The sequence below is a fragment of the Moschus berezovskii genome, chromosome 11, assembly GCF_049115385.1.
Source record: "Moschus berezovskii isolate FMDL1 chromosome 11, NW_MosBer_1.0, whole genome shotgun sequence".
NCBI lineage: Eukaryota > Metazoa > Chordata > Mammalia > Artiodactyla > Moschidae > Moschus > Moschus berezovskii.
Genome location: NC_142470.1, coordinates 34,185,459 through 34,208,527, shown reverse-complemented (window position 1 = coordinate 34,208,527; position 23,069 = coordinate 34,185,459). Strand labels below are relative to the sequence as shown.

At 44.9% G+C, this 23,069-nt stretch overlaps 1 protein-coding gene across 1 annotated transcript in view; it reads right to left on the bottom strand.

Annotated features, from left to right (window-relative positions):
• DPYSL5 (dihydropyrimidinase like 5) overlaps positions 1–16,588 on the bottom strand; it is a 98,060-nt gene extending 81,472 nt beyond the window's left edge. The window contains exon 1 of the mRNA XM_055399107.2: positions 16,465–16,588. The gene's annotated coding sequence lies outside the window, so the exon portion shown is untranslated. The remainder of the gene's footprint in view (positions 1–16,464) is intronic.
• Positions 16,589–23,069: the final 6,481 nt, after the last annotated feature.

The window sequence follows — 23,069 nt, the reverse complement described above, 5'->3', positions numbered from 1 at the left end:
CAAGATACAACCTTGACGTACTCCTTTTCCTATTTGGAACCAGTCTGTTGTTCCATGTCCAGTTCTAACTGTTGCTTCCTGACCTGCATACAGGTTTCTCGGGTCACAAAGAGTCAGACACGACTGATGTGACCACACACATACTATGATTGTATACCTAGAAAGCCTAAGAAAATTGGAAAATAACTAATTATAAGGCAAGTATAATAAAAGTAAAATATTATTTCCTATGCTAGTAGCCAGCCAGCCAGAAATAGAAATAAGAAAAAATGTTGTGTTCACAGTAGTGAAAAACACTGGAAAACACTTAAGCATAAAAAAAAAAAAAAAAGACAGAATAGTTGAGAAAAGGCAAATCTAAATATAAAGTATTTTATTTGTTTGTATCTATTTTGTTTAGAGGCTGCCCAGCGTTGAGGGTGGGAATGAGAGTAAATACAGATGGGCATGAATTTTTTTGGGGTGATAGAAATTTTCTAAAATTAAATTGCCTGATGGTGGCGTAACTCTTTAAATACACTAATAATCAGTGAATTGTACACTTAAAATGCGTGAATTTTATTGTATGCAAGTTATATCTCAATATAAATTCACACAAAAAGAGATCAAGAATAAAAAAACTAAGGCACAGACTTCTGTAGAACTTCTCAAAGTACATAAAATAGGATCTAAATAAAATGAAACAAATATATTTTCAGACAGGTAAAGCTAATATTATAAAATGTCAATTCTCTGCAAAGTGATAGATAAATGCAACAGCATTCCTATTAGAATTCCCAAAGGGTTTATTTTGAAATAGACAATGGAATTGAGAAGAGTCAAAAAATTGTGAAAAGAAACACTATGGGGTAGACAAAAGACTTCACTGGAATAATAAAAGATACTATATGAAATTACTGTAATTAAAGCTGTATGGTATCAGCATATGATGAGACAGATAAGTGGAACAGAGTAAGGTGCTTGGTAGCAGGTTTCAATTAAATCCAACAAAAGAGATATTTCAGTTCAGCAGGGGAAATATGATTTACTTGATAATAGATGGGGCTGGCATCATTGGCTATTTGTCTGGAAGAAAATTGAGCAGGCTCCCTACCTTACAGCATATATCCAAATCTGTAATCCATCTGGTTTTAATTTAAATGTAAAATATTAAGCAATTAAAAATATTAAAAGGAAGGACAGGAAAATACATGTACAACCTAGTAGCAGGGGAGACCTTTTATATCAATCTAGAAACCAAGAAGCCATAAAAGTCACATTTCTGATTTTACAAAAATTTTTAAATGTGATATTACAGAAAATGATATAATTTGATATAGAAATGATAGAGAAATAGAGTCAATAAGCAGTAAATAGCCTGAGAAAACATGTGGAATGCATATGACAGCTATAACTCTTACAAATTGATAAGCAAAATACAACCAAGAGAAAGATAGCCACAGGACACGGATAAGTGACATAGAAGAGCAAATCTAAATGACCAACAACTTAAAAAAAGATGTTCAACCTCACCGGTAATCAAGGAGATGTAAATAAAAGCCACAGTAAAGCGTCATTTCACATTCATTAGAACTGGCAAAAAATCCAGGGTGATACCTGATGTTGGCAGGACTTGGGGGTGGAGGGTGCAGGCTGGGAGAGCTTGGACAGACATTGTTGATAGAAATGTAAATTATTACATGCTTTCGGGAAACAGTCTGAAAGTCTCTATTAAAATTTTAAAAAGATCTCTGACTCAGCAACTTCACTCAGGGTTTCATCCATAGAAATAAAAGCACAAGAACACAAGGAGACATATACAGAAAGTCCACTGCAGCGTGGCTGGTAGGGTGAAACAAGAAAACTGGAAACAAATTGAATACCCAGCAGTGCGGAATGGAGGAAAAACCTGTGGTACTCTCCAAAGGAAAACTGTGTCTCTACTTAAAACACTTCTGACACTAACCACCGGAAGTTAGTGCAGGCTCCCCAGGTTAAGGGCTAAGTCCCATCAGATTGTCCCCAACTGCAGACGCCAGTCCCCTGTCCTGGGTTGTCACCTGTACTTTCGACCATCCAAATATAAATCTGGGGTTCCTACAATGCCCTCCTCAAGCTTGTTAATTCACTAGAACAGCTCACAAACCTCAGAGAAACACTTAACTTACAACTAAGTATTCTTGCCTGGAGAACCCCCATGGACAAAGGAGCCTTTAGGGCTGCAAACCCATGAGGTCACAAAGAATTGGACACGACTGAGCAACTAACCACAGCACAGCAGAGCACTGGATATAACTTGCTGCTACTGCTGCTAAGTCACTTCAGTCGTGTCCGACTCTGTGTGACCCCATAGACAGCAGCCCACCAGGCTCCCCCGTCCCTGGGATTCTCCAGGCAAGAACACTGGAGTGGGTTGCCATTTCCTTCTCCAATGTGTGAAAGTGAAAAGTGAAAGTGAAGTCGCTCAGTCGTGTCTGACCCTTAGCGACCCCACGGACTGCAGCCTACCAGGCTCCTCCATCCATGGGATTTTCTAGGCAAGAGTACTGGAGTGGCTTGCCATTGCCTTCTCCGGGATATAACTTAGGAACAGCCAAATGGAAGACACGCATAGGGCCAGGTCTGGGGAAGGGACTTGGAGTTCCCATACCCTCTCTGGTGTACCACCTTCCCAGCACCTCAATGCATTCAGCGATATGGAAGTTCTCTAAACTCCTCTGGGTTTTTACAGAGGTTCCATTACAAAGGCATGAGTGAATAAATCATTGGGCACTGGTGATTAACTCAGTCTCCAGCTCCTTTTCCTCTCTCTGGAAGTGGGGTGAGGGCTGAGGGGTGGGACTGAAAGTTCCAGTATCAATCACCTAGTTGGTTCCCTTGACAACCAGCTCCCAGCCTCAGAGTTACCTTATTAGCATAAACTCAGGTAAGGTTGAAAGGGGCTTATTATGAATAACAAGAAAGACACTCCTCTTACCCCAATCACTCAGAAAATTAAGAGTTTTATGAACTTTGTGCCAACTAAGAATGACAATCAAATATTCTTATTATATCACAATATCATATTATCCATGCCATAGAATATCATGCAGTTTTTAAAGTCAGATCTATACCAATTGGCTTAAAGATTCTTCCAAGATGTAATAAGACAAGTTGTATAGATGATATATTTTACCAATAAAAGTTATCTATCCATGATATCTACACATATACATAAACATAAAAGGATCCTCTTGTAAAATGAACAAAGGTGAAAAATACCTAGGTATATATATTAATATGGACTTCCCAGGTGTCACTAGTGGTAAAGAACTTGCCTGACAATGCAGAAGACCTAAGTCAGGGTTTGATCCCTGGGTCGGGAAGATACCCTGGAGAAAGAAATGGCAAGCTGCTCCAATATTCTTTCCTGGAGAATCCCATGGACAGAGGAGCCTGGTGGGCTACAGTCCATAGGGTCACAAAGATTGGACATGACTGAAATGACTTAGCATACAGGCACATATATGTTTATACACAGTAATGTATAAGGAATGAAATATGAGAGAAAACACTGGAGTTACCTGAGGGTGAGGAGGTGGTATTTAATTGGAGAAAAGGGAGAGAGAGGAAATGGGGGAGGGGAGAGTCTAATTTTTAATAAACAAAGGGAAAAATGTTAACTATGAAAACTGAAAAGGGACTTCCCTGGTGGCCCAGTGGTTAAGAACCCGCCTTCCAATGCAGGGGACGTGGTTCAATCCTTGGTCTAGGAACTAAGATTCCACATGTAGTGGGGGAGGGAGGCATGGGGTGGTAGGGTGGTGGGGAGCAAAGACTCAGAAAGATAATGATAAAAAAGCAGTGGGTTCATGGTGGGTAAGATGGGTGAAGAAAACATGGACTAGAAACAGGGATACAGGAGAGTGGTGAATTACTTTTCTATGCTGTTTAAAAATTACCATAAACATAGTGGCTTTAAACAACGCCTATTTACCACCTCACTTTCTGTGGGTCAAGAGTCCTAAGTTCTTGGCTTAGAGGCTCACAGAATACAGTCAAGGTGTTGGACAGGCTGTGCTCTCATCTGGAGGCCTGCCGGGGAAGAACTCAATTGCAAGCTCACTCAGGTTGACAGAATTCATTTCCTTATGGTCACAGGCTTCTAGCTAGAGGCCACTCAGCTCCCAGGGGCTACATAATTTTTGCCAAGTGGGCCTTCCCGGCACAGCCACTTACTCATCAAGTCATGTCTCTAGAGCAAGTCTGCTCACAAGACGGGGTATTAAATCATGTAACAGTCATGGAATGATATCCCCATCATGTTGATTGCGTTCTCTTGGTTAAAAGCAAGTCACAGGAAGAGACCACACCAAGGTGTGAACTAAGGAGTCTGTCTTTATGGTCCTTGCAGAGAAAACATGCCCACAGGTAACCAGAATGCAAAGCAGAATGGAACGAACAGTCTACACAAGGGAACTAATTCTGTAGGAGGATCCAGCGATCTCTTAGTCTGTCACTGGAGACCAAAGATTATCAGAAACCGTCTGCACTGACGCAGCTCACTGGACTTAAATTGCCCTGGAGGCCCTTCCTCTGTGAAATGATTAAGTGTTGTCTATGGCTCCAGTACTCTTGCCTGGAAAATCCCATGGACGGAGGAACCTGGAAGGCTGCAGTCCATGGGGTCGCTGAGGGTCGGACACGACTGAGCGACTTCACTTTCACTTTTCCCTTTCATGCATTGGAGAAGGAAATGGCAACCCACTCCAGTGTTCTTGCCTGGAGAATCCCAGGGACGGGGGAGCCTGGTGGGCTGCCGTCTATGGGGTCGCACGGAGTCGGACATGACTGAAGTGACTTAGCAGCAGCAGCATGGTTCTGTTTAGCCCTAATATCCTATGCTGACACCTGGCCAACCATGGTAGTGGTGTTTTTTAAATCACTAAGTTGTGCTTGACTCTTTCACAACCCCATGGACTGTAGCCCCCATGGTTCTTTCTGTTCCATGGGATTTTCCAGGCAAGAATACTGGAGTGGGTTACCACACCCTCCTCCAGGGAATCTTCCCCACCCAGGAGAACCTATGACTCCTGCATTGGCAGGCACATTCTTTAGCACTGAGCCACCAGGGAAGCCCATATGTTTATATTTGACATGTGTGTTAGTCGCTCAGTTGGGTCTGACTCTTTGCAACCCCATGAACTGTAGCCCGCCAGGCTTCTCTGTCTATGGAATTCTCCAGGCAAGAATACTGGAGTGGATTGCCATTCCCTTCTCCAGAGGAACTTCCCAACCCAGGGATTGAACCTTGGTCTCCTGCATCGCAGGCAGGTTCTTTACCGTTTGAGCTACAGGGAAGTCCATATATTTATATACACATACATTTTACATAGATGGCAACATGCTTTTAATATTGGTGTGCCTGCTTTCTTCCTATTCAGTGATATGTACTAGAGGTTGTTCTTTATCAGATCAGAAATTATCTGCCTTGGGACTTACCTGGTAGTCCAGTGGTTCAGACTCTGCCTTTCAAATACAGGGGACATGGATCTGATCCCTGGTTAGGGAACGAAGATCCCACATATGGAGGGACGAAAAAATTCTTTGTAAGGATGGATCATGATGTATTTAACTAGCTCTCCAATTTTGAGAATTTAGATTGGGTCTAAGTTTTTTTTTGCTAGTACTAATAATGCTGATGCTGGGAGGGATTGGGGGCAGGAGGAGAAGGGGACAACAGAGAATGAGATGGCTGGATGGCATCACCGACTCAATGGACATGAGTTTGAGTGAACTCCTGGAGTTGGTGATGGACAGAGAGGCCTGGTGTGCTGTGATTCATGGGGTTGCAAAGAGTCGGACACGACTGAGCGACTGAACTGAACTGAACTGAACTGAATACTGCTGCAACAATATCCTTTCCTGTATTTCATTGTGCACATACACTTGTACATCTTTAGGATAAATTCCCAGAAGCGGTATTGCTGGGTTAAAGGGTGTAAGCAGTTTTCGTTTTGATAGATGGTGCTGCAAGTCTGCTAGTTTGAGTTGGGAAGGAATCACAGTGGTCTCGGCAGCAGCACAGTATGGCTGGCACAGAACATCTAAGCTGCCAGATAGAATCTAGTCTCCACCCCCTCACTGAACAGAGGAGGGAACTGAGCCTTTGTGACTAAACTTCTCGGGTGCTCTCTATTCCCTCTGCACCAGCTATCATGTTGTCCAGCCTGTTCACTTGACAAGCATGTACTTTGACAATATTGTTATATATCTTTATGTATCCAAAAGCACCTAACTTGAGCATCCAGAGAATACATTAGCTCCACTTACTGAGTACTACTTACAATGTGACCCCCAGGCTCCCTGCGTATTTTCCCGAGTCTTCCTCATAAACCTATGATCGTTAAATCACAAGGAAACCAAGGCTTGGGACGATCAGGTGACTTTGTCTAAGGTCTCTCATGTCTAGAAAGTAACAGGATTCAAACTCCATCTCTCTTCCATGTGCAAGCTCCTTCCTGGAAACTGCACTGTTTCTTGCAGGCCCTCAGAAAATACGTGAGAGGAAGTTTGAGCCCACCTCCAATAACAGTTCAGTGCAATTTAAGTACAGTTACTGGGTTGTGAGTAAACCTCTCACTTGCCAGGCTGTTCCAACAGTCATTTCTGGGTCCTGGTTATTTGCACTCTACTGGCAGATATTTAGAATTTAACGTATTGGATGCCTCTCACAACAGTTTCATCGCTTCGCAACTTGGTGACCATTTGATTTCTTCCACAATGGCCAACTTTTGGTGCTATCTGCTACTAAAAGATAATTCAATTTTATAAAATTTATTAGTAAAATTGGCTTTACTTGGAGTCTTGTCTTCCAAATTATTGTTACAGGTACTGTTTGTAAAATGATTGATTACATTTATACAAATTCTTACATTATTCCTACCTTTATACAAATTCTTTGATAAACAACTTGCCAGCTAAGACTAATTAGAAGTCATTCTCTCATCAGGGAATTCTGTGACATGTATTATTCATTTCCAGGAATTAAATGCATTTATGCATTTCTCCTCACGTGAAAACTATCTGGTATTATGACTAAAATTGCATCTCCCACACCACTCCTTTTTTTTTTTTAAAGGGAATCTTGATTCTCAAAAACATATCAGCTGGGTAATAAAAAATCATGTATGTGATGTTCACAATGATGTAAATACTACCTAAAAATTTAAAAATCAACCATAATCTAAATATTCATAAGTAAACACTCAAATATAGCACATTTCAATGAAACAACAGGCAGTCATCGAAAGTTTACATTTCTAAATTAGGCAGAGACACAGAAAAGTATGTTTCACATGTCAAATGAAAGAACAAAATACAGTATTCACAATAGCGGATCCATGATGTGGTTACAACTCTGTAAAAATCATGTTGAGTATATGGATGAGAGTTGGATGAAACAAGCAAACATTTCACTAGCTGTATCAGCAAAATGGTCAACAAGTGGTTTTATAACTGATTAAATATTGGAGGAGCATACATTTTAAAGTGTGAAACTATGTCCTATATTAAAAGAGATATGAAAAATATCCAAGTGCTTACAGGACTCAGAGATTAAGCAGTAAATCTATATTTTAAAGCAGTGGATAAATCTGATCTCACTTGCTTGTATGAGGACCAATCAAACATGGCAGGCTACATGGCAAGAGAAAATTTTTTTTTAGGAACAACTTGGGCTGTGAATGAGTGTCATAAGAAAAAACCAGGCAAGTTAGGGGTTCATGACCACATCGTCACACTCCTTTGGTGGCAAAGGTTTCTTACCACCATCCTCTAATTGTACCTAAACTGCTGCCATTGATCTGCATTGGCCACATTTATCATTGCCATCTCTCCTGGGCCAACAGTGAAGACCGGCTATGGAGAAGAGATGGATTTGCCTATACCCACAGTCTGGAGGCTACTGTTCATGCCTTTGTGCCTCATCTGTATTGCTTTTCAGTTTTACAGAGGTTTTTTTCCATTATAATCCTATTGTAAAAATAATGTGCATTGGGAACTATATTCAATATTTTGTAATAACCCATAAAGGAAAAGAATCTGAAAAAGAATATATATGTATATTATATATATATATATTTTTCAGATAGAGATCTATCTGAATCACTTTACTGTATACCTGAACTAACACAGATTGTAAATGAACTATACTTGAATTAAAAAGAGAGAAAAAAGAAATAAGATTAGTGAAAAGTGAAAGTGTTAGTTGCTTAGCTGTATCCGACTCTACGCAACCCCATGGACTGTAGCCTGCCAGGCCTCTCTGTCCATGAAATTCTCTAGGCAAGAACACTGGAATGGATAGCCATTCCCTTCTCCAGAGGGTCTTCCCAACCCAGGGATCGAATCCAGGTCTCCTGCATTGCAGAAAGATTCTTTACCACCTGAGTCACCAGAGAAACCCTAAATAAGATTAACATCCCTCCAAAACTGTGCAGTTTAAATCTTTTTTAAAAACCCACAAAAATGGGATATATGCTATAATTCTTATTCCCAAATAAGAAATCTGAACTTTCTCCCTGCACACCTAGAGCCTGTGCTCTGCAACAAGAGAAGCCACCACAATGAGAAGCCTGAGCACAGCAGAGAGTAACCCCCTCTAGCTTGCACAACTAGACAAATAAAGACTCAGCACAGCCAAATAAATACGATAAATAAATAAATAGAATTAAAAGAAAAACAGAAAAATACCAAAAAATAGTTGTAATAAAAAAAATCTGGACTTTCTGATTCCAAGTGGTACTTTTTGAGGAATTTTTTGTCACCAAAATCACACAATTCAAAATTGCAATTTGACCCAATATAAGAATAGTTAACAGAATAAAAATCACTTGTTAATCTTGTTCAAATCTGACTGGTCATCTCCCAAATGATCTTTGGACCCACACTGCAACTATAAACTGATTCTCAGCTTATCCTTAAGAAACAGAAGTAAGGAAGTAGCTGTAGCAAGCCCAAGCACAACCATTAGTTTTAAAATGTTCATTTCAGCTACTGTGGAGTCAGACACAGCCAGAGTTCTATTTTTTACCAAAGAGTAAGAGTTTAAAACCAATCTCTAATCAAACCACAAAATTATGCCAGCATTTAGGGCTTCTAAAAACAGTTTAATCACAGCATTGCATGCCTTGGGATTGACTTTTTAAAAAAATTTCACCATTAGTCTTACTACTTGGCATGGTCTACTAAGACATAACATACGCATATCCTTGACCTGAATTCTACTCCTAAATATATAGCCAAGAGAAACACATGTTTGTTCACCAAAAGATGTGTGCTAGAATAGTCACAATAAAACTATTCACAGTAGCATCAAACAAAAACTAGCCAAACACCCATTAACAACATAAAGGATGGTAAATTGTGGTATATTTACACAATGGAATGCTATATAGCGATGAAAATGAGCATATGAAATGCAGCAAATGTAACACTGAGCAAAAGAAGCCACTTTTTGAAAGAGTACCCAGTGCATGATTCCATCTGTAAAAAGTTCAAAAATAGGCAACGCTGATCTATGCTGATAGTGGTTAGAGACCCTGGAGGAAGAGTAGTGACTAGGAGACGACTGAAGGGGGGCTTTGGGGTATGTGCTAGTAACCCGTTTCTTGATCAGGTGAGGTTACATGGCCAGGTTCAGTTTGTGAAAATTCAGTAAGCTAGACACTTATGATTTGTATATTTTTCTGTATATCTGTTCAGTTCAGTTCAGTTGCTCAGTCGTGTCCGACTCTTTGCGACCCCAGGGACTGCAGTACTCCAGGTATATATATCTGTTACACTTTACTAAAAAGTTTAAAAAACGAAAATACTTAAAAAATACACACTCAGCCCCCCAAACTACCATTTTATGTATGTGTGTGGTCCACATATTCGGCAACATGCCAAACTTAAAACATTCTGAGTAACTTCCTTAAAGTTGAGTTTCACATCTGTTGAAAAAGAGCAGTAAAGGAACAAAAAAGCAGTAAAGGAAAAAAATCGCGGACTACATTTGCATTTTATAACAGAATGAATGTATCGATCCACAAAGACATAAATCTGGTTAAAGTGCTAAAAATGAGAAAGGAGGTGACTTCTCCATCAGTAGTGGGTCATGCTCTGGGGAATGACAAAGGGAAGGAAAGGACCAGACAAAGGCAGGGAGAATAAAGACCAAAGGCCTGAGAAACTGGAGGGAGCCCATGGTGAATTTGAAATCAACAAAGGGAGTGCCTGTCAGGGGACACTGAACGGACACAAAGGTAGTGTGACTGAGTCCTGGGCACTGCTACTGTGTACAAGACACTTTCACAAGGAGTGGAGACAGTGACAGACCCCAAAATCTTTGCTGAGCCAATGAAAATGGACAGCTGTTGGGAGGTGAAGAGTGACACAATACCTAATTCAGAATGCAGATATTCTCCTGTTGCTTTGTTTTGTGTTTTGGCCAGTCCTGAATGCAGGATCTTAGTTCCCCAACTGAGGATTGAACCTGTGCCTCCTGCTGGGGAAGTGAGTCTTATCCACTGGACTTCCAGGGAAGTACCTCTCTTACCTTGATTCAAGAGAATCTAGAATCTAGTCATTCGTAAAATCTCAAACTCACTTGAGTCAAATGAAATATTATCTATTAAATGCTTGCTGTGGGCAACAATTTGTGCTAGAAGATACATGAGTGAAAAAGAGAGATCCAAACTGTATTTTCAACTAGGTAAGGAGCAGCATTTTGTAGTGGGATAAATAGGCCATTGCTAATTCTTTAGTTTATTGCAAGTAAGGCTCTTAGCTTGGGGTAGTGTTTAAAAAAGCACGGACCCTGTGATAGCTTTTTTGTGTGTGTGTCACCTCGGCTAGGCTAGTCAGTCATTCAGTCACACACACATCTATATGTGTTGCTGGGAGGGTATTTTATAGGTATGGTTATGCCAGTTGACTAAGATTTCCCCCAATAATGTAGGTGGGCCTCATACAATGTAGTCGAATGCAGCTGAAGGACCTTAAGAGAAAAACCAAGGTTTCCCAGAAATGGAAGAAATTCTGCTTTAAGACTAACTATTATGGGGTCCTTGCAACATCAGCTCCCACCTGAAAGCTTACAGCCCACTGGCCTGCCCTACATACAATACATCAGACTTGCCAGCCCCCACAGTCTCATAAGCCAACCCTTATTGGTTCTGTTTCTCTGGAGAACCCTGATTCATACAGACTCTCAGCAGAGTCTGTGGGTGCAAAGCTTTTCTCTGTCACTTCTCATTTGTTTCATCTGTAAAATGGGGATAATAACAGTACTGTACTCAACTCATAGGAACTAGAACAACCCCTAGCACAGAGCAAGTACTTTGAAAGTTTTTGTTAAATGGGTAATTCTGTGCTGCTGAATTTATTTCTTAGCTAGAAAACTTGAGATATTTTTATTCCCAACAATTTGCCATCAACCAAACATGATCACTCTTTCCCACACCAACAACAGAACAGTCTCAGAACAACAGCCGTCTCAACCAGTTATGGATGCCTGATTGTTCTTTAGATGATGTAGGAGCAGGAGCAGTTGCCAGGCCAACTCTATACACAAGGAAGTTTTGGCAAAGCTGGGTCAAAGCAATTCTGGAACATTCTTAACTCTGCAAGTCCTCAGCTGCTCAAAACAGCTGTGCTTAAGGAGGCTGACAGTCAACACAGAGCTATTCCTACTATTTACAGAGTGGGACCTTCAGAATAGAGTCCTAATCATTCTTTCTAGTCCCATTATTGATACGCCTATAGCAGCTTACCTTGACCTCTAGGGATGAAAGATTAAACAGGGAATCGAAATGTTTTTAGAGGCACACATTCTGAGAGTATGATGATGGTGCTGATGGTGATAACTGACGTTTATTGAGCACTTCCTAGGGGCCAGACTCTGTTCTCAGGCTATCCATATGCTAACTCATATAAACCTCATTGAACAAATGAAGAAACTGAGTCCTTAAGAGAAAAATTAGTGGTTCAAGGATGGACAGACAGCAAGTGTCAGGGCTGGGACTCAACTTGCAGCTTCTTGGCTCAGAGCCAGGCTCTCCTTCCTGTGTACATTGCTTCTAAGTCTGGATCTTAAGGAGGGAGTCCATGTGGGAGGAGGCAAAGGAACAGCACAGAACTGGGCTGTGATTGATGGGAGGGCGTGCGAGGGTCAGGGGATGCTATGGTTAAGTCCATTTATTTTAGATGGAAGAAATTTCCAAGATTGAAATAGAACAAACCATATACAATATTGTTTCATGAAATTCATTTAAATATATAATGTGTCTGCTTTTATACATAAATATCAACGTTCATTAAAGAGTCATACCACAGTATTTGCACCTTTCATTTTCATATAAAAATTTAAGACAAAGTGATCTTGAAATTATTTCTTATTTGTTCACTAGCAGTACAAGAAAATCAATTACCTTCTTACTTGTTCACTCTCATTTGATTTCATTTTATACCAACTTCTCCTTACAGGTTTTCACATTGACAAAGGTTTCCTGTATTATCGTTCTTCTCTAGGTGACTGTCAACTAAGTCTTTAGAAAACTTTTCTGAAATATTTTCTTATAACTCAGAAATCAAAATTGTGTGAACAGGATTATATTCTATCAGAATTTGGTTAGTTTTGACACCAGAAAGATAGACTAGATCTTACATACTCTTTTCTAACAGTACCAACTTCCCTGGTTCTCAATATTAAACTAAATGCTGATTTACTCCAGAAAATTATCCACAGTTGTGATGGTCTTTGACTTACAGTTCCATTCCCTGAAGCTGAATTTTTGTCAAATTTTGAATTTTTGATAATTCAAAGAGGGAGAGTTCTCAGATATCCATGGCAGAAAGACAGGAAGAGTTAGAGGTACCACAGATGAAGCCTATACCAAGTCCTCAAACCTGATTTTGGCCAATTGTACACACTTGCCTAGCTGGGTAACTGCTTCCAGTGGTGGAAACTTGCAATGTATTTGGAATACTATTACCCTGACTTAAATCTGAAGAGGCTATGTTGAAAACGGCCAAGTGTTCATGTCCCACAAACATCTTTTGTATACCTAGCTGAGGTTCCCAAAGTCAGGGGGATGGGAGTTAAGATTAGCACTCTGTGGACTTCTCTGGTGGTCCAGTGGTTAAGAGTCCATGCTTCCACTGCAGGAGGTGCTGGTTTGACCCCTGGTCAGGATACTAAGACCTTACATGCTGCCCACGTGGGCACTCTAGAATTCTAGGGACATAAAGTCCTTTTCTACGGCCACCTTCCTCTCCTAACTGTCTCCCAGGCATTTTCACAGGGCAGGTAGAAGGATACTGCTTTCTATCTTCCCTGCAGAAATGGGCCAGTCATACTAATATTCCTTATCTATGAACTGACTCCCCATGAGGAAAAAATTGGATTGGATGTTCACACAGTGCTCCAAAATAATAGGATTACACCTTAAGTCCATAAAATTCTTTCAAGAAGAATAAACCAACAAAATACGTCTCATTGAGAGTTTTTTTCATAAGAAAAAAACCTTTAGTACCAGATTTTGGGTATTCTAATATAGAGATTCTTGGTTTTCACCTACTCTGGGCTCCTCTGCCCATGGAATTCTCTTGGTAAGAATACTGGCATGGGAAGCCATTCTCTTCTCCAGGGGATGTTCCCAACCCAGGAATTGAACCTCGGTCTCCCACATTGCAGACAGATTCTTTACTGTCTGAGCCACCATGGATCCAATATAGAGATTCCTGGTTTTCACTTACTCTGGAGATAGATAGTTCTATTATTTTAGTTAAATACATCCAATGAACAACATTCCAGCTAGTCTTTTGTAAATACCGCGAGGCACCTCCGCAAAGCATCATCCTTGAATAAAAGTATCAGGACAGAGCCTACTGTTGCTACTGCTGGGTATAGCCCAGGTAGGAAGAATTCACATCGGCAGCTACCATATGTGCCGGGCAATAGGCAACAGTCACATCACAGTCCCTCACCTTATACATCAATCCGAGTAAAATCTTGAGGTTTCAAAGCCAGGTCATGAGAGCCCAAACGCACATCAGTCAACATCAGGCCAAATATGTCACAGCGATTTTTCCTATGATGGTCTGCTTGTCATTGAGCCAAGCTTCTTCCTTCACTCTTGGAATAAAAATGCGTCTGTCTTGGTTTTTATTTGCTTTGTCTTTTTAAAATGAACGACCATTTAAAAGTGTAAGTCTATGCTAAAGAGTCACCTTTAATATCAACTAAACAATCATCAAAGAAAACCTGTAAAACTGAATGTTGGTTTCTGGCTGTCATCTCACATGTTAAGACGCTGCTGGCCTGGTGTGAAAGATGCTTAGACAGCAAGCAAGACTGAACGCGTGGAAAGCTCTGTTGAGCTCCTTTTTGTGTTTCCATTTCTGTCCATCTGCTTTCCCATGGGCAAGGAGACGCCTCCAATCACAGAGTTGTCCCTCTCTTAGGTCAGCAGACACTACAAGTGAAATCTGCAAAGGATGGATACACTGGCTTGGGTGTGGTCACCGGCAAAGGGAAGCACTGGTCCCCTAGCTGCCGGCTTTAAGGCCAGGAGATGCACCCATAGAGGGTGATCTCCACTACTGCTTCTCTCCATTTTATCACAAGCCGCACCAGCCCTGATTGCTCCCGCTAAGAACGCACAGCACACGCGTCCTTCTCGTCAGACAAAGCCGGCTACTCTGCGAGCCCGCTCGGCACCAAGGCGACCTCCACAGGTCTTCCCCCACCCCGACCGTCTCGGTGGTTGGTCAGCAGAAAGGGGCAGGGGGCGGCGCCGCAGCCAGAAGGTACCAAAGCCAGGGGCGGCGTCTGTCTGCGGATCCCACAGTCTGGGGGGCGGAGATGAGCGACTCACATCAGAGAATTACCAGTGGGGTTTGTTGCCCTAACACAAACCCCAAGAGAAGAGCACGTGCCCTTTGATTTCTCCGGGAGTGTTTTCTGCACCAGAAAACTGCACAGTCGAGTTCGAGGGGTGCCCTAGCTCGTGGTGTGGAGGACACCAGTGCTGGCTATTGTTCTCCGGGTCTCCCGGGCGGGAGACGGCCCCCATTCCCTCCCTGGCATCACCTGCCGCTGGACCAAGCCTTTCAGCTCTGCGAAGAAAAGGGTGTGCCTGTGGCGCTGCGGATTATCACAAAACCCTAAACGAGTCCCTAAGGGCTGGTGTCAAGCCGGGAGACAAAGCTCCTCGCAGGGACAGCCGGCTCGGTCCCCGATCCGCCATCCCGAGTTCGTCGCCCGGTCCAAGAGCCACGCCCAGCCAGCCACAGGACCGCCGGGCCCCTCGCCGGGGCTGAGGGTCTTCGGACCCGAGACTCGCCTCCCCCCACCCCCCAGCTGCCTGCCCCTCCCTTCCCCGGAGACCTCCTTCCCCAGGGAGACCCCTGCCTTTCATCGCGTGGGTCTCCTCCTCCCCCGCGTCTACTCTTCTCTAACCCAGGCAGTCTCCGCCCTCCCGCATCCCTCCTCCCCTCCACATTCTTCATCAGCCCCAGCCTCGGCTCGCACCACCTGCTCCGAGCTCCGACCCTCCCTGCTCAGACCCTTCTCTTTCCTCAAACCTGTCTCCAGTTCCCCCTCCTCCCATCCATCCCTATGTTCCATCCTTTCGCATCTTTGCTCAAACGGAGGCCTCGCCTCCGCCTCTCTCCATCTCAGCTCCTCTCCAACTCGGACTCCTGCCTCCTCCCCCGGCCTGGGGCGTCGCCCGCCAAGATCGATGCCCCCGGGAGGGCTCCCTCGCTGGGCTCGGGCGAAGGGACCCAGCTTGGCGCCCGCTCTGGGCTGGGCAGCGAAAGGCGGCCTTTGTGGTTCAGACAGGTGCCTCCAGAGGCGGCTGGCGAATAGTCCACCCTTGAGCCGGACGTGGACGGGCCGCTGGGTCCGGTCCAGGCTGGGCAAACTCCAACCCGGAGGCGAGAGGGACAGTGGGTGTGTGTATATGCTGGGGGCATGGCGGGGGTGGCTGGGTGGGCGGTGATCCGTGCGGGCAGAGGACGGGGCCGATTTAAGGTATCGGGCAGGACGGGCCCACGGCCAGAGAAGCCCCCGCCCAGCCCTCCAGCCATTCACTGCACCTCGACGAGGCTGGGCGTCTACTGTGTGCTAGGAGCGAACCCCTTCCACCAAGTCAGCCTCCTCACCCCAGTTCTTTGCAATCCCACGAGCATCTATTAAACGCCTACTATGAATAAGGTACCGCTCGGCGCTCCGGGAGCTCTGTGGGCTTACAAAGAGGAACCGATTCGGGTCCCAGTTTAGCCCGAAGAGGCTGCCCCGAATTCCAAACCACACCTCCCGCCGCGTTCCCAGCAGCCGGTTCCCTAGGCGCACTCCGACCCCAGCCCTATTGTGCTCCTCCCGGAGAAACAGACTGTGTGAGATGGACGTCCCAGCCCGGGAAGAATAAGCCCACCGCCCGCCCTGCCATCACCCACTCCTCCGGGATGCCGCGGCTGCGGGGTTCTGTCGGTGGGTGGGTTCTCCTCCTGTCTCGCCGCGGCGCCGGCGCTGCGGGTGCTCTGGGCGGCGCGGCTGCACGCGCGCTCGCTCGATCGCCGCCTTGGCGCGCGGGGGCTCCGAAGTCCGAAGCCGCGAGCGGGGGAGGGGACTTGGGTGGGGGCTGGAGGAGGCCTCCGCCAATCACGGGAGCCACAGCTCCTCCCCAGCGCTCCCCACCTCGCACTAGCAGGTTAGGGGGAGGCGGGGACCGGCGGCGCTCTGCATCCTCGGCGCCGCGCGCGGCCACCGCCTGGGGACTACAACTCCCGACAGGCCTTGCCGCGGGGCCAGGGTCCGAGAGGGGACGAAGGGCGCGGCCCGAGAACCAGGCGACCCCCGGGCGCCCTTCTCCGCGTTCCTTCGGATTTCCATGGTGACTCAAGACACTTCACAAAGCCCGGGCGCTTGGACGCGCTGATGCACGGGTCCCCTGGGACGGCTACCGCGTCCCCTCCCCCCGCAGGACCCCACCCGAGAGGCTGGAACAATGTCCTCGTCGCCTCTCCCTGGCTGCTGGCTGCTGCCGGGCCTGCCCTTCTCTGCAGGCCGGGCTAAAGCCGCCTGCTTACCGCCAAGACCCTGTCCTACCCTGGGCGCCCGGCGTAATTGTAGGATGGAGAGGGCGGGGTGTAATTATAGGAAAATGTTCCCATGTACAACGTTATGGGCCACACGGGGCCACCTCAGTTCGCATCTGTCCCTTCTGGGGCCTCGAACCCGGAGTTCATGCTCTCGGCTACCGCTTCTCCATCCAGGGCTCTCAGGTCCAACCTGCCCGTCCAATTTCTGAAACCTCCTATCAGGGCATGGTGAAGCCTTTGGAAATGTTTTGTAACTCAATTTACCTTTGCTTCACCCTTTTTCTTCAACTTTTGCATACACACATAATCTAACAAAATCAACAAGTCTAAAAAGGGGAGGATCACCAGGCCTTTACCTCCTTCCAGATAGCCTCTCAACCCTTTACCGGTTATCTGTTCTTTCCTGTAGTTGTAATAATAGCTTAGATACAGTTCAGTAATTTGCCTGTTTTCACTTAATGCGTTGCTGTTGATACAGTGTTAAAATGCAGCATTGAGTCCTCATTCCTACCCGGGGGAGCCCCAAGGGGCTGCTGCAGAAGCCCGTCCCCAGCAGGGCCCCTGGGAAGTGGTGAAGATGGGGGAGTTCCCTGACTGTAGCCACACAACCATGGCCCCAAGAGATGCTTCTCCTGGCAGGATATTTTCAAACAAAACTGTGCTTCATTACACCAGAAGGCCTTCCCAACAACCACCACCCCCCATCCCGTCTCAGCAAAATCTGAGGGTGCCTGGCCTCCAGAGAGCCCATCAAAGTGAGGTCTCCTTGGGTCACTTGCTCTGTACTCCTTTGTTGTAGGCTCAGAGCTTGCAACCCACCAGGCTGGCAGTTGGGCCTCACTTCTGGATTACCACCACAGAGCCTCCACTCCTGGGAAGAAGGTTTTCTTTTCCACTTCCTCTCACATCCTGAGTTTATGCAGGGAGACCAACTACCCACCTCCCCGCCCCCGCCCCCATTGAGCGTTGTTAGTTGTTCAGTCTCCAAGTCGTGTCCAACTTTTTGCGACTCCATGGACTGCAGCACACCAGGCTTCCTGGACTATCACTATCTCCTGGAGTTTCCAAAATCTCATGTTCATTGAGTAGGTAATACCATCCAACCATCACATCCTCTGCCACCCCCCTTCTCCTCTTGCCCTTAATCTTTCCCAGCATCAGGGTATTTTCCAATGAGTCGGCTCTTCGCATCAGGTGGCCAAAGTATTGGAGTTTCAACTAATGACCTCAAAACATTTCTAATCCAGAGGAGGATGGAATGTGGTTGTGAAAACTTGGGGCTAATGGCTCCTCCTTCCCCCACTGCTCCAGCTTGGGGAAGTACCAAGCGATTTCCCCTAGGCTGGCCAACTTCTACTGCTGTCCCAGGGATTTGGGTAAAATGGGTTGAACTTGAAGGGGGTGGACTGGAGCCGGCTCAGGGCAGCGGGATCCACTTGCCCCGTCCAGGCTGCACTTTTTGCCTAATGAGGAGGGAGCCCTCTAGTGGCAGTAAGCTTTCTCTGCAGCATTTAATGGACCTCACGTTTGGACTCCTGCTTCTTTGCTGTCTTGGGTGGGCCTGACTTCCCAGGTCAGAAAAGAGCTGCCTAGAAGTTATTTGTTGGCCTGGGGCATTGCTGAAAGTCACATCCAAACATGAGGTTGTAAATGGTCCCGGTAGTTAATTTTAGTTCTATGTATTTTTAACTTAGGCTCTATCTCTTGGAAAGTAGAAGGAAAATAGGGCTTGGGATTCACATGTTTCTAGGTTGGAATCTTTGCTCTACTTTCTGGATACTTGACTTTGAGAGAGTTACTTGGTCCATCTGAGCCTTAGCTCCCCAGAGTGTGGGGAGCACGTGTGTATGCTAAATTGCTTCAGTCGTGTCTGACTCTGTGCGACCCTATAGACTGCAGCCCGCCAGGTTCCTCTGTCCATGGGATTCTCCAGGCAAGAAAACTGGAGTGGGTTGCCACGCCCTTTTCCAGGGGATCTTCCAGATGCATCTTTTAACGTCTCTGCTTTGTCAGGGGGTCCTTAACTGATCAGCGCCACCTGGGAAGCCCTGAGTGTGGGGACCATAATACATTCTTTTAAACTTGCTGTGATAATTACACGAGGAAATGCATATAAAAGGCATAGTACACTACCTAACATACCTAACATATAGCATACACTCAACAAATGTAGCTATATTGTTCATTTATTCAACAATAGGTGGTTATTGAACACTATGCTACCATTATAACAACCACAAAAGGAAATATGTTGTGACATTTATTGTAAAGCTCCCATGACCAGCTTAGGTGAAGTGGAATGGCAGTTCAGGCAAGAGAAAAATCAGTTCTGAACAGATCATCAGCTGGATTTGAATTTCACCTGGATATTGACTTGCTGAATTCTTCTAAGCAGAGGTCTGAGATTCCAGGATGAAGGAGTAAAAGTTTGTGGGTAGTGAAGCTGAGGGGAAGACAGCTGAGGTTCCCATCATGGCTTAAAAGTCAAGTTCGTGGATGGAGGTAGGAAGAGAGGGGAATGGCAAGGCAGGCTGGAGTCAGGACCTTCACAAAACTCAGGACTACTGGCTTTTATGAGAAAATGTGTTAGGGGTTCCAAATTGCCTCAACAGCAAGCTTTTTTCTTTTTCTAAGAGTTTTTTATTTTTCTAAGTTTTTTTTATGTCTACCTTTTCTAAAGTCTTGATTGAATTTGTTGCAATGTTGTTTCTGTTTTATGTCCTGGTTTTTGGGCCTTGAGGCATGTGGGATCTTAGCTTCCCAACCAGGGATCGAACCAACACACCACCCCCACCTCTCCCCCACCACGTGGCATTGGAAGGCAAAGTCTTAACCACTGAACCACCCGGGAAGTCTCCTATAGCAATCTTCTGAATAATTGGCATGCAAAGGACTAAAAAGGGAGGGAGGAAAGACTAGTAGGTGTTATCCGTTTGGTTTTTAAATATTTCTTTATTTGGCTGCACTGGGTCTTAGTTGCCACATTTGGGATCTTTAGTTGCAGCAGGTGAACTCTCAGCTGTAGCATATGGGGTCTATTTCCCTGACCAGGGATTAAACCTGGGCCCCCTGCATTGGGAGCTCAGAGTCTTAGCCACTGGGTCACCAGGGAAGTCTCTAGGCAGGTGTTTTTAGAACACATTTGAGCCTTTCCACCACCCCACATACGGGAGTAGCACTGCTCATTTCTTGCAGACAAGGAGATCCGCATCCCGAGACTCCGAGCAGCAGAACCATGTTATTCCAGGCCCCATCTGCCTGATGCAAAGCTGAGCTCTTCCTGCTCCAGCCTGCCCTCCCCTGCAGAAGGTGACAGACGTAGTGACTGTGAATGAGTGACTCTCAAGGGAGGCCAAGACAAGTCACTGGCACCCAGAGGTTCCTCCTACAGTTTCACCTTTTTCTCCTCAAGGTGCCCTCTGAGAAGGTGTTCTCCAACGTCCCTGAGGACCTTCGTGCTAAATTTCTTCCTCTGCTTTCTCTTTCCACCTCTTCCCTCGGCTCATACTCCATGATAACCCTACTCTGGAGAACTCATTAGCCATTAAAAAAAAAACAAAACTGTGAGCCAGCAGTCAAATTTCTATATTCAGGTCAGCACCACCGGGCCGGGGCCAAAAAGGCATCAGAAAGATGGACAAATGGACATTGCGAGAAAACAGAGGAAGCATGAAGAAGATCAGATAAACACACAGGAACAGAAGAGAGTGAGACTGGAAGTTTCAGACCCCAGGGCTGTGGTGGCCACCCAGCCTGACACAGAGTCATGGGAGAGGAGACCTGAGGAGGCTGGGGGTGGCAGTGCTTGGGCTGAAAACAGAAAAGTAAATTCCTGTGGCTTATCACTACCCTTGAAATGCTGATGAGCTCTTCAAAAATTTAAATCTTTCCTTCTGACCTTGGAAACCTTTTTTTTTAAATTTTATTTTTTAATAATTAATTTTTAATCGGAGGATGATTGCTTTATAATATCATGTTGCTTTCTGCCATATATCAACATGAATCGCCATGGGTATACATATGTCCCTTCCCTCTTGAACCTCCTTCCCACCTCCCACCTCCTCCCATTCCTCTCCCTTTATTTTTAAATTTCAAAGTTTAGTTTTGAAATAAAAGCTTGTCTTCTCTTGGAAACTGAATGATCGTAAACCACCCTAAAGAAGGGATCATTGGATGCTTCCAAATGCCCTGACCCCATTGTGGAAATCTACAGTTTTAAATTTGTATTTGTTTCACACCCATATGAAGATTCTTCAAGCCAGAAGGAACCTAGAAATTTCATAGTCTCACAATACCAACATTATACAGATAAGGATAAGGAGGCGTTGTTTTAAGCCATTTTCTCCCTTAAATAAAATTCAATCTAACTATTAGCAAGATTAATAGGACAAGAAACACAAATATATACAAACACCTTCAGAGAACAAAAGAGTTACTCTGAGAGTCGGATCTTTAATCATCTTTTTGTTTCCCACCTGTCACCCTCCACAACACAATGCATTATTAACCCTTGACCAGAGCCGAGGAGCTGAGAATATTGGAAAGAATCCTCTCACTCTAGCCACCAAGTTGGAGCTGGACTTTCATTTGTCAAATGAGTCCAAAGAAATATAAATACAACAGTTAAAATAAAAACAAACAACAAACCAACCACCCATTACTGCCTTCATCTGATTTTTTTCTGGTACTCTTTTATGAAACCAGCCCTTCTGTTGAGCTATTTTTTCTTCTATAATAGGTTGCATTAATCAAAACCTTTCTCAATAGGAATTAGAGCAAATATTTATCTAGCCTTTCCTGCATATTTTATGTAAATATTTTAATCCCTTTAAGAGAAAGATATCCTGACACCCACTTTATGGAAGAGGGAAGAAAGTGAAAGTCACTCAGTCAACCTTTTGCGACGCCATGGACTATACAGTCCATGGAATTTTCCAGGCCAGAATACTGGAGTGGGTAGCCTTTCCCTTCTCCAAGGGATCTTCCCAATCCAGGGATCAAACCAGGTCTCCTGCATTGCAGGTGGATTCTTCACCATCTGAGCCACAAGGGAAGCCCACTTGTGGAAGTGGGAAGGGAAGTGGAAGTGGGAAGCCCATTTGTGGAAGGGAAGAGGGAAACAGGATCTCAAAGGCGAGGAACTCACCCAGAGTCCAATAGCTCAAAGGGGCGGAGCTGAGATCAAGATCCAGGTCTGACTACAGGATTCCACACTGCTTTGTTATTGAACGTTATTCTATTCACGCTTGCCCTTTTCTCAAACCTACAGTGGTGATTTGGATTCACATCGTAATATTCAGGGTGGCAGTCATCCCGCCCAGCTTGGAGATTTTGTTGAATTTGATTAGTTTCCCTCTCCAATTTCAGGAAAAGAGCCCCGATGGGGGCTCTGTAAGGAACCAGGGAGCCAGGTGTCCTACTGTTCAATCTTACAGTGTTCTGGAGCAAGTAGAAGGACTTGGTCTGTGTGGCCAGTAGGTCAAATGCCTGGGTGACCCAGAATGAGCCTCTTCCCTCAGCTGAAACTCTGCTTTCCAACTGTTCAGTTCAGTTGCTCAGTTGTGTCCAACTCTTTGTGACCCCATGGACTACAGCACGCCAGGCATCCCTGTCCATCACCAACTCCCGGATTTTACTCAAACTCATGTCCCTTGAGTTGGTGATGCCATCCAACCATCTCATCCTCTGTCGTCCCCTTCTCCTCCCACCTTCAATTTCATTAACTGAAGGGCAGTGATTATCCGCTCTCTTATTGTGAGGGTCAAAAGAGGCAGATTGAAGGCCCAGACTTTGGAAGGGTGGGGCACTTTTTGGACACCTGCCTGAATCATTGACTTAGCCTTGAGGCCAAGTGATGCTGCATCTCCAAGTCTCAGTATCCTTCGCTGCACAAGGGGGACAGTTCAGGGCCTAAACATAGGGTGCTTGGTGGCGAGTGAGTGCGATAATGTACAAGGTGT